General features: G+C 48.5%; 1 protein-coding gene across 1 annotated transcript in view; it reads right to left on the reverse strand.

Moving 5' to 3' along the window:
* The window catches only part of KCMF1 (potassium channel modulatory factor 1), a 254,961-nt gene that overhangs the window by 2,552 nt on the left and 235,568 nt on the right, over nucleotides 1-16,841 (reverse strand). The gene's annotated exons all lie outside the window — the stretch shown is intronic.

The raw sequence follows: 16,841 nt of genomic DNA on the forward strand, positions 1-16,841 counted from the left end.
GCTAAGTGGTTATATCGAGAAACAAAGGGGACAATACGTGTTTCCAGAGGAGTGGACACTAGGAATATTGAGAGAAAAATGAATTGCGAACTTTATAGACATTAACAAACAAAAATTTGGAACACCAGCTCTCACTGTTGTCCCCAGTGCACTCCTTTGCCAGTAACTTACCTCTCTTACAGTTGATAAAAGTTCATACTGCAATTATAACATTTTAAAGTATCAACTCTGTATCGGTTTTATATCGGGAAGCAGTTCTAATTCTTAACATTGCGCTTATGTCCAATAATAAACAATGGTAGTTAAAAATTCTGTGCATTCTATGGACGGGACACTTCCTCAAGAGAAATTGTTATGTTAGATAGTTATTGCACCACAAGTTCTATGGGCTGACTTCCTGGGGTAAGGGACAGATCTAGCAAAAAAATGCAATAGAATTAAAACATGCTGAATGGGTAGGTTTTATGCAAACAATGAAAAACAGTCAAGGCAATCTGGGCAGAGAACACATCTCGTTTAAGTCTTGTATTACTGTCCACTGGAAAAAACCATCAAGCTTTCCCGGATATCATCACAGCCAAATTTGCTATAAGCCACAGCGTCCTTTGTGACAAATCAACCAATAGTTGCTGCAAATCCAAAGATGAAGAATGAAACTTCTGGGGATACGGCATCTTCTGTGACTACAACAAAGGCATGGAATAACCCTCCGATAAATCTATGAGCTTTCCCTCACCTCCAGCTTTTTGCACTAAATGGAAGATTATACTTTACAATTGTTGACTGGGGCATAGCAGGTTTTTTTTCGTTTTCTTTTTTACCTCCATTTTATAAGTTCATGGAGTTGTGTTTTATCTATAGCGTCGATAAGCTAAGATGAATGTTGTGCTTCACAAAAATGAATAACACAACAAGGTCACCATCACAGGCCAGTTCCATAGCCAACGTGTCCTTTGGGATTCTGTTGCCCACTCATGGCCATTACCATAGCTGGGGCACCATAAAATTCATTCCTGACAAGGGGGCACCGACTACGGTCCCAAAGAACACACAATGTTTTCTGACTTTGGTCCAGAGTGGGGTTTAGATTTTTAGATTGCATAAGTCTGACCTAGACAAAGAGATACATTGTGACAGTCAGACAGGTGCATGGGAAAAGGAAGGGCGCCTAGCCTTTGAAACGACTAGGCAGCCCAAAGCCTTTTCCTATAAAGGAATCAATTAACCACATGCTCACAATGGTGCTACTGGGAGATCATATCTGTTCCCAGGCCTTTGTTTTATCCAACCTTTTAAATAAAATGTCATTCCTTTTGCATACGATTGAGTGGCTAGTAACCCGGGTCCACAGGGCTTCACTGAGTAAGACTTACTGTCTAACAAAGCTCTCAGGGTAATCACACACACAAAGGGAGGCTTAGCTAAGGTCTGTAGCGTAAGAGTACACAGCCTTCAACCACCATAAAAAACTGAGTGTGTCCACCAACAATCTGTTCAGTAGTCACAGGTTGCCTCTGGACCTTGAAAGCATAAGTTGGGGGAATGGGGCAGAAGGCATGTTCTCCCAACTCAAAGCTGAAGAGAAGTTGTTTGGTCACATGCAAAGTCATGCAGGTTTGAAGGAAACAAGAACCAAGGGAGCAGACACGCCAGAGATCTCCACACAACTTTAGCACACACTGCTTGGCAGGTCAAAGATATGAAAGCGTGTGGGCTAGGAAGCAGAGTGTCTCTTGTAGAGTAGAGACAGCATATGATCCTTGCTGCTTCATTGATTTCCAGAGGTGTTTCTCATAACAGGTTAAGCAGCAGTTAAGTTGGGGAAGCCTTTTGTACCTTTGTTGTGAATCTCTTCTGACAGGAATATTCCAAAACCACCCCATCTTTCTACTGACCTTGCAAGACAAAGACTAGGACTAGATCAGTATGGGAGGAATACACAAAAGTGGGTAAATGCTGAAAGCTGATACTAAAGAGACATACAGAAAACACAAACCAACAGCAAATTATACTACTCAGAGGAATAAGCAAAGGCATGGGACTGCCCAAAACCGGAGCTGCCCCTTTGGAATACACCAATTGTCTGAAAACTTAATTTAAGTATGGTACAGAAACTACCTGCCAGTTTGCCAAGAGAAGTTTTGCCTCAGGCACACCTCGAAGGAAGGTGCGGACTGTTTGCGGAGGATGGATACTGGAGGTGCCCTTGTCAGAGGATGATGCTGGCTAGAAAAAGAACAGGATTGCATGGATCTGAGGGAGGAAGAACTGAAAGATTCCTGCTGCAGCCAATGGAAGCATCTGCTCTGCTACGCGGTATAGGGAGGCCTAAGGTCTCTGATACGCCTGTGAAGATGACTAAACGATTATGAGGACCGCAATCACATCCCATGGCCTCGCTGTACGACAGCCGTAGAGCCCATAACAGCTTGACATTGGGAATGCCATGGCAACAGCTGGCATTCACCACATAAGAAGCAAACAATCTTGAGAGGCTTGGTGCTCAACAGGTCAATTAGTAAGCTGCAGTGACTTTGGCCTTCATTGGGTCTCCTACAAGGGATCAGAAGTGGGCTCATCTTATTTGGGTGGAGAATCTTTACTTGGGCATGAGAACAATGGCCCCAGAAGAAATTAATTTGACGGCAGTCAGATCAGAAGAGCTTGGACTCCTCCAGCTCACTACGTCCCCTTTTATTTGAGCTAGAGGTCACAAGAGTGTTGGCAGAGCTGTGGCAGAGTCAGTGTAATTCTGCTTGGTGGGCCTTGCAAAGGACATACCACCATGACGAGGTACCACCCCCACAGCAGGTTCAGCATGCATAGACTGAAAAATGAGGGGCAATGAAAGGAAACAACAGGGAGAAAATTTTTAGGGGATTTGTTACCCTACAGTCAACTCTCAACCTCTCAGGAGGGGGTGGATGTGGAACTCAAACAGAGCCTCAAAGAGAGAACCTGTTCTCTTAAGTAAAAGAAATGGCTAGACAATTATTACTGCTAAATGTTTTACTGACTTCTGGATCTCTCACCCCACATGACCTTCCAGTGTAAGTCTTGCACTGCTCAACATCTTTACTCTGAGGTTCAACTTCAAATGGAGTTATATTATGTTATGCAGATTTGTAGTGTGCACTATCAGTCAGGAAGATATTCTGGCACTGAGCAGATGGGAGTTTAGCCAAATCTAGGGCCTTGTAGGACTATTCATAATGCTAGGCCTTCAGCTGCTTGCAGAATTCAAGAAGTGAGGAAGTGAGGAGGAGGATCTGATGTGTAGTGGCAGGGCGTCCCATGCTTTAGGAGTGATATAGGAGAAGGCTCAACCGCCGGATCTGGTTTCCATACGCGTTGGCTTTTTGCAAGTAGGAGTCCCGACGAACGGCGGCGTCTGGAAGGTTTGTGACAGGAGATGTGATTGTGAACGGGGAGATGGTGCAGCTCGTTCAGGTGTAGTGTGAGGTAATTGCGGCATGGGAGGTTGAGAGTGATTATGGCTGCAGAGTTCTGAGTATTTTGTTAATCTCGGCATACAGGGTGTTAGAGGTCCAGCTTGCTTGTGATGGTGTGTGTGATAGTTTCACGCGTGCTGATTAGGAGCCATTTGAAAATATTCCTCATCATCTTCAGGGTATGGAAGCATGAGGATGTGTTGTGTAGTTCCTAGGAATCCCCAGGATCTGCACGTTTTGGATGCCCTAAACTGAGGGCATGGTGTCGCAACCGCTTCTGGACACCCCCACAGGATAGGTCAGCTGTCATACCAGCTAGCTCTACAGTGCCACTACCACCCCCCCTGTATCTTACAGTGGTGTAAGTAGTTTCTGGCAGCCACTGAACATGACAACCCCGATTCCTCAGGGATTGTGGAAAACAGTACAGTACTAATCACTCATGCTCACTTATTCTCAGAAAATACACAGGAGGGCGATTAGGACATTTCAATAAGTATTTATTGGTCCAGCGTCAGTCTTGTGTAAAACATTTGCTTTAACAAACAGGAGACAGAAGCATACAAGAGAGATTGCTAGTACCAATATAGTAAATAATAGATACATTTCTACCATAGTGCTAATACTGAACAAGTTACTTACCTTCGGTAACGATGTATCTGTAAGAAACATTAGTTAGATTCCTCACCTTAGAATATCCCCAGGCGTCAGGCTTGATCCGGAAAGATTTTTTGTAGCAATACCCCTTGCGCGTCGCGAGGCATCGTCTGCGGCTCCGCGTCCGTCGTTGGCGTCGTGCGCCGGAATGACGTCGGAGTAATTAGATGCCGCCCTCGCGCGCCGACGTCTGTTCTTGTACATAGCATTCCGCGGCAGGAAAGCAGAGCCATGCAAGAGACCGACACTGGTGCCAAAAAGTCTAGGGCCCTGAACAGGATGACCTTAACCATAGATGTCGGTTCGCAGAGCGGGGAGGATGGGTGGGCCGGTGAGGAATCTAACTAACTAATGTTTCTTACAGATACATCGTTACCGAAGGTAAGTAACTTGTTCATCGGAAAGAAACACGTTAGTTAGATTCCTCACCTTAGAATAGATACCCCAGCAATACCAACCCCGGTGGAGGGTCTGCGAACCAAGATCACACCAGGAATGTCCTGGAGAACAGAACGGCCAAAGAAGCCATCTCTCCAGACTTGGCTGTCCAGGCAATAGTGCTTGGCGAACGTGTGCAGTGAGGCCCACGTCGCCGCCTGACAGATGTCCTGCAAGGGAACTCCCCGTCCCAGGGCACTAGTCGCCGCCGTGGCCCGGGTGGAATGGGCTCTCAGCCCAACAGGAGGGTCCTTTTTCGCCAAGGAGTAACAAACTTTTATACACAAGACGACCCACCGTGAGATGGTCCGTTTGTGTACGGCTCTCCCGTTCTTGGCACCTACGTATCCAACAAAAAGTTGGTCGTCCACCCGGAACTGTCTGGTGCGGTCTAAATAAAAGGACAGCGCACGTTTTGGGTCCAGACGGTGGAGCCTCTCTTCCTCTTTCAAAGGATGCGGAAAGATGGTGGGCAAAGTGACCGATTGCCCGATGTGAAAGGGGGTCACCACTTTCGGAAGAAAAGAAGGACGAGTCCAGAGGACAACCTTGTCCGGATGAACAGAAAGAAAGGTAGGCTTAGATGACAGAGCCTGGAGCTCACTCACCAGTCTAGCCGAGGTGATAGCAACCAGGAAAGCAGTCTTAAGAGTCAGAAGACGAAGTGGACAATTGTGAAGGGGCTCAAAGGAAGCGCACATCAGAAAGGTCAAGACAAGATTCAAATCCCACTGAGGCATTACCAAGGGGACAGGAGGAAACATGTGAGTAATGCTTTTAAGAAAGCGCGAAACAACAGGGGACTTGATAAGAGAAGGCTGATCAGGAAGCCGTAAGAAAGCAGAGATTGCAGAAAGATAACCTTTCAAGGTGCCCAGAGCAGAGCCCTGCTGGGCCAAAGAAAGAAGAAAGAGTAGAACCTCAGAAAGAGGGGCGGAAAGGGGATCCACAGCCTCTGCTGTGCACCATGCCACAAATTTGTTCCACCTGCAGGCGTATACCGATTTTGTGGAGGGACGCCTGGCTGCCAGAATCACATCACAGACTTCAGGAGGCAAGTCAAATGGCATTAACTGTCGCCGCTCAATCTCCACGCATGGAGGTGGAGACTGGACAGGTTCGGGTGGAGGACCGTCCCCTGCTGCTGCGACAGAAGGTCCTCCTGAAGAGGCAGTCGTATCGGAGGATCGATGGACATACGGAGTAGCTCGGGATACCAGTACCTTTGTGCCCAATCCGGAGCCACTAAGATGACTTGGGCCCGGTCACGCCTGATCTGCCCAGAGTGCTGAAGAAGAAGTGGTATAGGCAGAAAGGCGTACAACAGACCGCAACTCCACTCGTGACGAAAAGCGTCTCCGAGCGAGTGCCGCCTTGGAAATTCCAACACGCAGAACTGCTGACATTGCGCGTTCTCTTCGGTGGCGAATCGATCTAACCAAGGCTCTCCCCACTGCAGAAAGAGACCTTGCGCCACGTCCGAGTTCAGACGCCATTCGTGATCCATCATGCACCGGCGGCTGAGTTCGTCCGCTCTGGTGTTCAGAGAGCCCACCAGATGTTGAACCACCAGGATGATGCCCTGGTGTTCCAGCCATGTCCAGAGGCGCACAGCCTCCTGACAAAGGGTCCACTACCCCACCCCACCCTGTTTGTTGCAATACCACATGGCGGTGGTGTTGTCAGTGAACACCTGCACAGAGGGAAGGAAGGCTTTCAGTGCAAGCCGGATCGCTCTCAGCTCCAACAGGTTGATATGGAGTTGAGACTCCGCTGGAGACCAGAGGCCTCTGATCTCCGCCTCTCCCATATGGTCCCCCCATCCCAGGAGGGACACGTCCGTCACTACTACGTGCTCCGGTTGGGGTAGGGAGAGGCATCTGCCCCTGACCCATTCGTGGTCCATGAGCCACCACTGCAACTGTTTCGCAGTGCCCTCCGAGATCAAGACATGGTCGGACAGGTTGCCTCGATGCTGGGAACACAAACTTCAGGTCCCACTGCAGAGCCCGCATTCGCCACCTGGCGTAATGCACCAACAGGATGCAGGAGGCCATCAGCCCCAGAAGCCGCAGCACCAACCTGACCGAAACCCAGGATAGAGGCCGGAAGATGGGAATCAGAGCCTGAATATCCCGGACCCGCTGTTCCGGAGGATAAGCCCGGAACTGCGCCGAATCGAGAACCGCTCCGATGAAGAGGAGCTTCTGGGAGGGACTCAGGTGTGACTTCGGCACGTTGATGGAGAACCCCAGCAAATGCAGGAGGTCGGCCGTAGTCTGGAGGTGGGAGACGACTTGCTTGGGCGAGCCCGCCTTCAACAGCCAGTCGTAGAGATAGGGGAAGACTAGAACCCCCGATCTGCGCAGATGAGCTGCTACCACTGCCATCACTTTCGTGAACACCCGATGGGGCACTGGTGAGGCCGAAGGGGAGCACGGTGAACTGAAAGTGCTCCTGACCCACCGTGAACCGCAGGTAACGTCGGTGGGCCGGCAGGACGTCCTGCAAGTCCAACGCTACCATCCAGTCTCCAGGGTCGAGGGCAGCCAGAACCTGAGCTAAAGTTAGCATCTTGAACCGTTCCTTCCGGAGTAAGGCATTGACGCTCCTGAGGTCCAAGATAGGGCGTAGGCCCCCTTTGCCCTTCTTGGGAACCAGAAAGTAGTAGGAATAGCAACCACGGCCTACTTCTGGACCAGGAACGCGCTCGACTGCCTCTTTGGCCAAGTGGACAGTAACTTCCTCCCGCAGAAGATTCAAATGATCCTCCGATATACGGTGGCATGGCTGGAGGGGTCATCTCGAAGGGGAGGGAGTAGCCCCTTCGGACGATTTGCAGCACCCACCTGTCCGAAGTGATGGATCGCCAGTGGAGCAGGTGATGCCGAACTCTGCCGCCCACTGGCGTGGAATGGGCCTGAAAGCTCGGACTAGGAGGGCTTTGAGGCGGATGCTGCCGGGGTGTACGTGGACTGACCGGCAGGTTGTCCTCCTGTACCGCCACGGTGGAATCCACGTCCGTGACCGCGTGCAGGTTGGGTCTGCGGCCGGTGGCTAGGCAGACGTGAGGAGGCGCCCCTTCCTTGGCCACGAAAGGGACGAAAGGCGGAAGTTTGCGGCCGTGGGGTAGAGAGACCCAAGGACCTGGCCGTAGCCCGGGAGTCCTTAAAACGAGCCAGCGCACTATCCGCCTTCTCACCAAAAAGGCGAGTGCCATCAAAGGGCATATCCATGAGGGAACTCTGGACATCCCCCGAAAAAGACGTGGACTGAAGCCAGGCGTGGCGCCGGAGCGCCACCGTGGTGGAAATCGCCATACCCAGCGAGTCCGTGGTGTCTAGTCCACACCGTATGGCATGTCGTGCTGCATCTCGCCCATCAGCATGCGCCTGGAAGAGACGTGTCCGGGCCTCCTCCGGACACAGGGACAGTACGTCCTCCACCGTATCCCACAGAGAGTGGGAGAAACGGTCCAAGATGCAAGCGGTGTTAAAAGACCGCAGGCCCAAACTCAGGGAAGAGAACAGCTTCTTTCCGAACTGTTCGAGCCTCTTGGATTCCCGATCCGGAGGGGCGGACGGGAAGGAGGATTGGGAAGTGGAGGCCTGGATAACCAGACTCTCGGGGGTGGGGTATTGGGACAGGAAACTGGGGTCGCCCGGAGCAGGGCGGTGGCGCCGGGCCACGTTCCGATCCACAGGAGGAACTGTGGAGGAATTGGACCAAGTGCCCTGCAGAACGTCTATGAGGGCCTCATCGAACTGCAGCAGAGGCTCAGTGGAGCTTGCTGACGGTTGAAGCACCTCTGTGAGGACGTTAGTCCTCACGGCCACAGCAGGAAGCTCGAGCCCCAGGGCTGCGGCCGCCTTGCGCAGCACCACTGAAAAAGCTGCACCTTCCTCCGAGGCCACAGTCGGAGGAGAGATGAAACCAGCGTCCGGGGAAGTGTCCAGACCACTGGCATCCCCCAGTTCATCTGCCCAGTCCTGTGAAAGTTGGCCCTGTATGGCCAGAGGGTCCTCAGACCCCTCCCAGTCGCCCCCGTCATCCGATTCCTGATAAACAGGAGGAATGATCGGAGCCGGGCAGTAGATTAAACGCTCATCCATCGGCGTCGGGTGCGGCGTCAAGCGGCACCGCACCGGCGCCGGGCCCGGACAGGGGCTAAACCGGGGAACGGCGTCGTCCGGAGACGGCACCGGTGTTGGCGCATGCGGAGGAGGCGTCGTGAGGTCGACCGGCACCGGCAGAGATCCAGGCCTGGATCCCTCGGGGACCTGCGGCGTCGGGACCAAAGTTGGCGCCGGGGCCGGAGCCGCCGGCATGCGAGGTCGCGCCGGCTGGCGTCGACGGCGGAGCCAGGCCCCTCATGGCCGAGAGGAAGGCACTGACCTCCGCCGGAGTCACGTCAGTCCCAGGGACCGGCGGGTATGGGGACGGATGCGGCTCCTGCGGCTCCGACGGAGCCGCGGGGGTGGGACCACCCTGACCCTCGGCCGAGTCGCGCGACCGGCGACTTCTTAGATCGCTTCGACTTACCCAAAGACTTCGAGCCCGACGAGCGATGATGGCGGCTCCGCGACCGGTCCTTGGACCTCCTCCTGGACCGGGACAGTGAGCGGCGCGGAGCGGAGTGCCGAAGCTCGAGAAGCTTACGGGACCGCTCCCGCTTAGCCTTCGAGGTCAAGGCCTGACAATCTGGGCACGACTCCGCGTCGTGGTCGGCCCCCAGGCAGTAAAGGCACCGGCGATGGTGGTCAGTCACAGACATCAGTCTATGACAGGAGTCACAGGCTTTAAACCCGGGCATCCTACCGGCACCAGAGTGGAGTCGACAGAAGACCAAAAAGTCAAAAAAGTTTAGTCAAAAATTGACTAAGGGGTAAGCTCTTCCCGGATCGGCGCTGTCTGGCGCGGAAAAAAGAAGAACTGACGTCAGCGCGCGAGGGCGGCGTCTAAGTACTCCGACGACGTCATTCCGGCGCACGACGCCAACGACGGACGCGGAGCCGCAGACGCCTAGCGACGCGCAAGGGGTATTGCTACAAAACATCTTTGCGGATCCAGCCGGACGCCTGGGGATATTCTAAGGTGAGGAACCTAACTAACGTGTTTCTTTCAGATAAGATGAACATAAGCAGTTGAGATAAAAACAGTAGCACTTGCATATTCCAAAAAATGCTCGCCCAAGTAATTTGCCTCAATGTACCTAGCCTAGATCTATATGTGTAGCATGTATATGCTTGTGTATGTAGCCAAGAAACTCCTAGGAAAGAACAATTCCCCTCACCTGATTGTTGAGAGAAGGAGCCCGTCTCTGCTTGGAGGATGACACCCGCAAGGGATGTCAGACCACTGCGTGTCGAAGATTCAGCATGCAGGACCCCGTGTCAGCTTGGAGGGAATTTTCCTCTAATTTACAGGGGGAAATACGGGTCTTCTATACTAGAGTGGTTACTCCAGGGTTTCTTCTAGAATCGATATGTTTTGAAAACAATCATAAATGTTTTGAAAACAATCAAATGTTTTTTCAAACAAATGCGATCATGCACAGCTGGCTGTTGGCCAAGGACGGAAAAAAGTGGCGACCCTTATACAGAATAATTATACAGTGCCGGAGGACCTGTTTATGTACGTCAGGTACAGGGATTATGACAGAAAAGGACATGACAGAGGTAGCGATGTTGACTTGAACGGTAATTTTGAGTTTGTGGCCAATGACAATCCCACAGTTCATGGCATAGGTGGTGGTGCAGGTATGAGTCCTAGTTCTGTTGGCACTACGTGGAGTCTTATGCTGAAGTGCTCTTACCAAAGATCACGATTTTGGCCTTGTGTTTGGCTTCAGAAAGTTGGTCTGCATCCAGTGGGCGATTTAACTCATGCAGGCATTGCACTTGATCTAGAACTGGGCATCTGGTCCGAGAGGGAGAATAAGAGTTGTGTAGCGTCAGCATAGTGGAGGACGTTGTGAGTGCAGATGATGCTGACTAGAGGGATCATGTATGTATGTTAGGAGTGTACTTATTGCTCAGGTATGGGTCCAACAGGAAGATTAAAGTACCAAAGACACCAGTGGAAAAAGACTTACATTTTTACAATTGGAGCCCTGTAGCATATAGATTCAGCAATGATAGAATCAACTGAAGAGACGGTGTAATTACTTGCCCACCTCACTTATTTTTATATGTAGTCTGGATAGATCACTTTTCCTGCCATGAATAAATTAACACGATTTTATTGCTAAAATGCTCCCTAGTTATTACCCAAATGTATAGTTTTTCTTCAGTAATCGTTTAATCATGCTTCTATACCTACTACTCGGTTGCCCAACTTTTTGTGTAGTTTCTTGCTGTCATTAGTAGTCACTTTCCCCTTTCAAAATTTAATACAAATTATAGCCCATTTTGTCTTGTCATCTGCTGATGACAGTTTGACGCAATTACAATGAGAGATTTACATATCTATTGTACATTGCCAGACATTTTCTCTTCAATACAAGTGGATTTAGGTCCTCAGCTTGACGTTTTGCACAACAGGTTCCAACTATTAAAAGTCTATCACCATCTTCTAAGCCATTACGACAATTCATTTACCTGTCATCTTTTGAAATGTTTTATCCGGCTACTAACCTCATGAGTTGCAGCTCTCTTTCTATTCTAAATCAGACAATGGTTTGAAATTCCCAACTGAGTGGGAAATAGCCTCCTAAAGTGTGAACATTCATTCAGGATGATTGCTTGCCCATTGCTATAACAATATTTGCCACTGTGCTATTCATGGAAGAAATCTATGACAAAAAAGAACACACTGCAGAATTGGCTGGGACTGGTGTCTCATGCTGTGGGCAAATTTATTAGGCTTTTTTTAGGTACTGTTAGGCTGTTAATGTCAAGAAGCATTACATAAACGGGTACTCAAATCAGAAAAGACAGATTCTGGCAGCATTCCACGTAGCACCTGTTTATCATTACTGAATTAGGGTTCAATCTTTCTCTAATCTACCCCTGTGGACTTTGAAAATAAGCTGCGCCTAACGTGCAGACAAATGTTCTACAACATGATTTACCTCCATGGGCTCATCACAGGGAGCCGAAATTCCTTTTGAGGCATCAACAGTTGCATCTACAATCAAGGACAAAACTCTCAACTATAAAGAAATTTTTATTTGTAAAATACTGTAGGAACATCTACACAAGCCCAAGGGAATCAGAGGCTTAGTAGCTCAAATTGTAACAATGATAGCCTCTTATCGGTAGTGTCCTGGAGGTGCCCTAACTCTTGAGCTGAACAATGAGAGCCAAGTACACCCTTTAGCACCTGACTTTAGGAGGAGTGAAATGGGCCAGTCTAAGGCTTGGGGAGGTGGAGTGGGGTAGAACAACACTGATACCGCTGATACCTGTGCCACGAGGGTAACGGCTTCCTTTGCCTCATTTCTAGCTTGGTCACTGCTGTGAGGGGAACGGCCTAAGGAAATCATCGCAGCACCGTAACACCCGCCGTGAGGGCAATGGCTGAACTACCATCCCTAGCAGGCATTGCTTGCTGGGGACGTCATCGCGGCGCCTGGAGGCGCTTATCAGCCGTGCAGCTCTCCCGCAGAGCGGGACGGGCTGACCGCTGATACCTGTGCCGTGAGGGGAACGGCTTCCTTTGCCTCATTTCTAGCCTGGTCACTACCGTTAGGGGAACGGCCTAAGGAAATCATCGCAGCACCGTAACACCCACCGTGAGGGCAACGGCTGAACTACCATCCCCAGCAGGCATTGCTTGCCGCTTGCTGGGGACGTCATCGCGGCGCCTGGAGGCGCTTATCAGCCGTGCAGCTCTCCCGCAGCGCAGGACGTGCGCAGGCGAAGCCCGGGCCAAGGGCGGGCGCGCTCGTCAGAGCCTGAAAGAGACTGGGCTGGGCCACCCCTCCAACGTTCATCCATGAGTAAGCGTAAACATTTGGGCAGTCAAGAACAGGGGGGTTTAAAAGCCAAAATTCCTAGAAAGTCACCATATATAATTTCACACTTGACCTCTGCCGTGGGAGCTCTGAATAAGGAGATAGCCATTGCTGAAAAGGAATTGGGATTGGGTTCAAGTCAAAACCTTGGAGAAGGGACTGTGGCAACTGATCCTCCCTCACACATCCCCGTTCCACTGGAACCGGTGGTGTTGATTAGCGGCCCAAGAGCGAGGAGCGAAGCTCAGACTCACGATACTGCAGTGATAGGGGCTGTGGATGTAATATCTGAAGTTCCCGCCCTGGATGAGGAAAGGATACCAAGGGGTCCAACTGTGGGGACTGCGGAGGAAAAACGTACCAGCAGAAAAGCAAGTAAGCGGCATAAGGGTTCAAAAAATAGTACTCCCAAGTTGGCGCCGGTGGTGGATGAGAATATTCAATTGACATTGCGGAATTTGGTAGAGGACATTTTTAGTGCTCGGTTTGAATCTATATCGACTAGTATCGCTAAAGATGTAATTGATACCTTGAACTCTTGTGTTGCGGATTTAAAGAAAAAATGTGAGCGGTTGAATTCCTTCATGGACTCCTACATGAGGGATGCATTAGAGATCAGGCCTATTTCCAGAGGGAAACACTTAGGCAATCAACTATTTCCACTCTCTGGGGAGGGGGTAAGCTTAACCCGGTTGGTAGACCTGAGGTTCTTCAAGGTCTGGGCCCAGGGGGAGGTAAATCCTTCCAAGTCGACACTAGTCTAGTCAATTTGTCATCTAATGGCTTGACTGTGGGAATTAACGAGAACTCTGCTCCGCTAGAGAAAAACATATGTCCTAATGGATGTAGAATTAATCTCCCTCCAGAAGCTACTCCTTTGGTTGCGGTCCTTGTAGGGGTCCCTCCACTTAGTGCCTCTGACAGTGAATCAACGGCGGCCTTGCTGCGCAAGATAAAAAATCTGGTGCGGCCACTACTGCTCTGGTCAACCCGAGATCTCTACTCATATTAGAATGGCCAGACGAGTGGCCTGGGTGGGTAATGGCCCCAAACATGGATTTGGTGACTGTATTCTAGTCCATTTTGACAAACCTGATTTAGTAGATAGGCTGTTTTGGGATGCTACTGAGTCACATGGGGGGGCATCAGGCCCTTGCAATTAGGTTATTTTTACCCCCTAGTAAGTGCATTAAGACCTTTTGATAGGGTTAGTGTTGCTAATTCCACTAGTGTTCATCAGCCCTTGATGTGTCCTTCTCGCAGTAAAAGTCCTGTATTTTGCTCGGGTAATGTAAATGGGGGAGGAGTAACGTCTTTAAAATTGGCAGCCCAGTTGTCCAGGCCTGAAGAGGGAGGTTTACCCCTCTCAAATAGATTTCTTCCACTTACCCAGATGGATATGAATGATTGACTGGCAGGGAAGGAGGATTGTATACTTGAACCATGCCCTAACTGCCATGCCATAGGTGATACAGGAGCTGAAATCCCCCTTAATTGTAGAATAATCAGCTGGAATATTGCGGGTCTTAGATCTAAAAGAGATGACCCAAATTGTTTGAACTTCATAAAATCATACAATATAATTGCTCTCCAGGTAACATGGGATAGGGGGGAAAATGTTTGGCTGGACGGGTTTAGATCTGGTAGAGCAAAAGGCGGTCTAGTGTTTCTTCTTTCCCTTAAGCTAATGGGGTCTATAAAAAGAATAGAGGTAGACTCTTAATTGTTCGATAGTAGAAGTAAGTACTGCTAATTACCCTAAGTTGTTACTTGTAAATGTTTATAATTCTGGGGAAATCGATTTCATGAATCAACATTTGTGTAATTTGAAACTTTTTTTTTTTTAGAAAATTACAGGTCGAAGCAATCCACTTCTTATCATATATTACTTATGGGCGATTTTAATATACATTTGTGTGATTTGCATTGTTTTATTGATGATTATTTAGGGCACAGTCACTCGGTGAGTCCTCATTTTGAGCATGCACCTGAGGGGGAGGGTTTAGAGGCCCTTTTGTCTGAAGCCGATCTTTTTGAGCCTGGCTTTTTTAATCAATCTGATTGGTGCTCTACGTTTAAAGCTAAAGCCAGAGATACTATTATTGATTACATATTCCTGTCACCCACGTCGCTCGGTAATGTAGTATTTTATAATGCTAGGCTGTCGCCTTTTAGTGATCACAACCCTGTTATACTAGAAATGGATAAAAGTTGTGGCCTCTTGGGAATAGGAGGAAAGAATTTGGGAGCTAATAGCGTGGTAACGCGTGATCAGGGGAGGAGGCTTAAGTGGTCCGAAGTGACACCGGATACCTTTTCCACAGACTTTTCTTCTAAAGCTAAAGGGTATATTGCAAAATGCGTTGATTCTTTAAGCCCTAAGGATGTTGGTCTTAGAGCCTTTGATGGCATTTGTAGACAGATAGCAGCGGATCTGACCATTAATACCAAATCCAGAACTACCCGTGGAGAAAGATGGTTCGATGAAAATTGCTCACGAGCCTACCGCTCCCTAGTTTTATCTTTGAAAAGCTTACCTCGAGATAGGGTATCGATAGCGAGATTACGGAAGCAGTATAAGATAGCAGTCTATAGACGGAAATCAGAGATTAAGGCAGAGGCATGGAATGCTCTTTTATCTGTTGAGGTTTTAAAGGATAGTTCAAGATTTTGGGCTATTGTTAACACCCCGTTTTTTTCTGGTTTGGAAAATGATACCCAGGAAAGTAATATCACAGAGGCACAGTGGCTGTCCCATTTTGAGGTAATTTATGGCTCCAATGAGGAACTGGACATCACCGCTAGGCCATTACCTCAGCAGGACACAGTACCGCTTGTTTTTAACGAGGAGGATATTGAGAGAGCAATAAAAGAGACCTCTAGCAATAAAGCACCTGGCTTTTGGGTGCTTTCGGGGCCTACATGCAGTCTCTGGACCTGGTAGTGAACATCGGGAAGTCACACATTATGACAACGGGTCATAGAGTTAGAAAAGCTAAATCTTTTTATTGTAACGGGGCGGAAGTGTCCATGGTGTCTTCTTTTACATACCTAGGGGTATTATTCGATGAAAGATGTTCTTGGGTGCCCCAACAAACAATTTAAAAAAATGCTGTTATTAGATCTACTTCAGCCTTATTAGGGTTTGCTCAGCGTTTGGGGGCTAGACCTGTAGAGGCCATTCTTAAGATATATAGATCGAAGTGTCTGGCTATTGCGGCCTATGGCTCACCTATATGGGGATTTAAACAGCAGGCAGGTGTGCAGATAGCCGAAAATAGATTTATACGTAGCCTCCTGTCTGTACCTCAATCAACCCCAACTTTTGCTATACATCAGGAATTGGGGTTGGGTTACGTTTCTGACATCCTGAGCACAGCCCCATTACTTTGTTGGCTTAAAACCTGGCTCAATCCAGAATTAACCTTGAACCATCTGATCCTGCGGGATTGTGTTAAACTGGATGAAGCTAGTAATATTAAGTGGCTGTCCTATGTCAAGCTTATGTTATCTAAAATAGGGCAGCCAGAACTATTTGAAGCCCCAGAAAGGATCAGGACGGGAGACGTGAGGTGGGTCAAAACAAATTTTATGAATTTATTGATGATGGAACGGGAAGAACAGGAGCTACAGAAACCTTTAGTCAGGGCAAATTTTTTGATAAAAACAACTATTTTAATTGAACCCTACTTGAAAATTGTGACCAAGCCTTTCCATCGCTCGCTCCCGACTAGGTTCCGTTTTAATTTGATTCACTACTCGTTGGGTGATCTCCCGGGGTGGTGTAGATCTGAGGATGCAGGCACGTGTCAATGTGACAATTATTTCTCACAGGACACTTTACATTTTATGATGTTCTGTGATTTTTATACTGATATTCGTAGGAAGTTTTTATTCCCTATATTGATTGGAAAGGGTTTTTTACAGGTTAGACCTGCGTTACTTTATTTGCAAATGCGGAGTAATTCCTAGGAAATTTTTAATATTGCTTGTTTCCTTGTTGCTGCTGTACGGCTCAGAAAAAAAAAAAAAGATATCCCATGTTAAACAATGTATACATTTTAATGACAACATTTTTATGGCATCTTTTAACTTTGAGATATCTGGTTCTGTTGAAATATACAAAAGCTGTTTTATATATTTCGCTCAAATGTATTATTGGAATGTGTTTTTTGTATATTGTACATTTATGATTTTAATTAATCGAATAAAATGGATAGATAGATTGAACAAGTTACCTACCTTCAGTATTGTCCCAGGCATCAGACTGGATCCAGAAACATGTTCTGAGAAGACCCCTTATGTGCCGGGTAAGGGGCGTTGTTCGGCTCCATGTT

Source organism: Triturus cristatus, chromosome 2_2 (assembly GCF_964204655.1).
Source record: "Triturus cristatus chromosome 2_2, aTriCri1.1, whole genome shotgun sequence".
Lineage (NCBI taxonomy): Eukaryota > Metazoa > Chordata > Amphibia > Caudata > Salamandridae > Triturus > Triturus cristatus.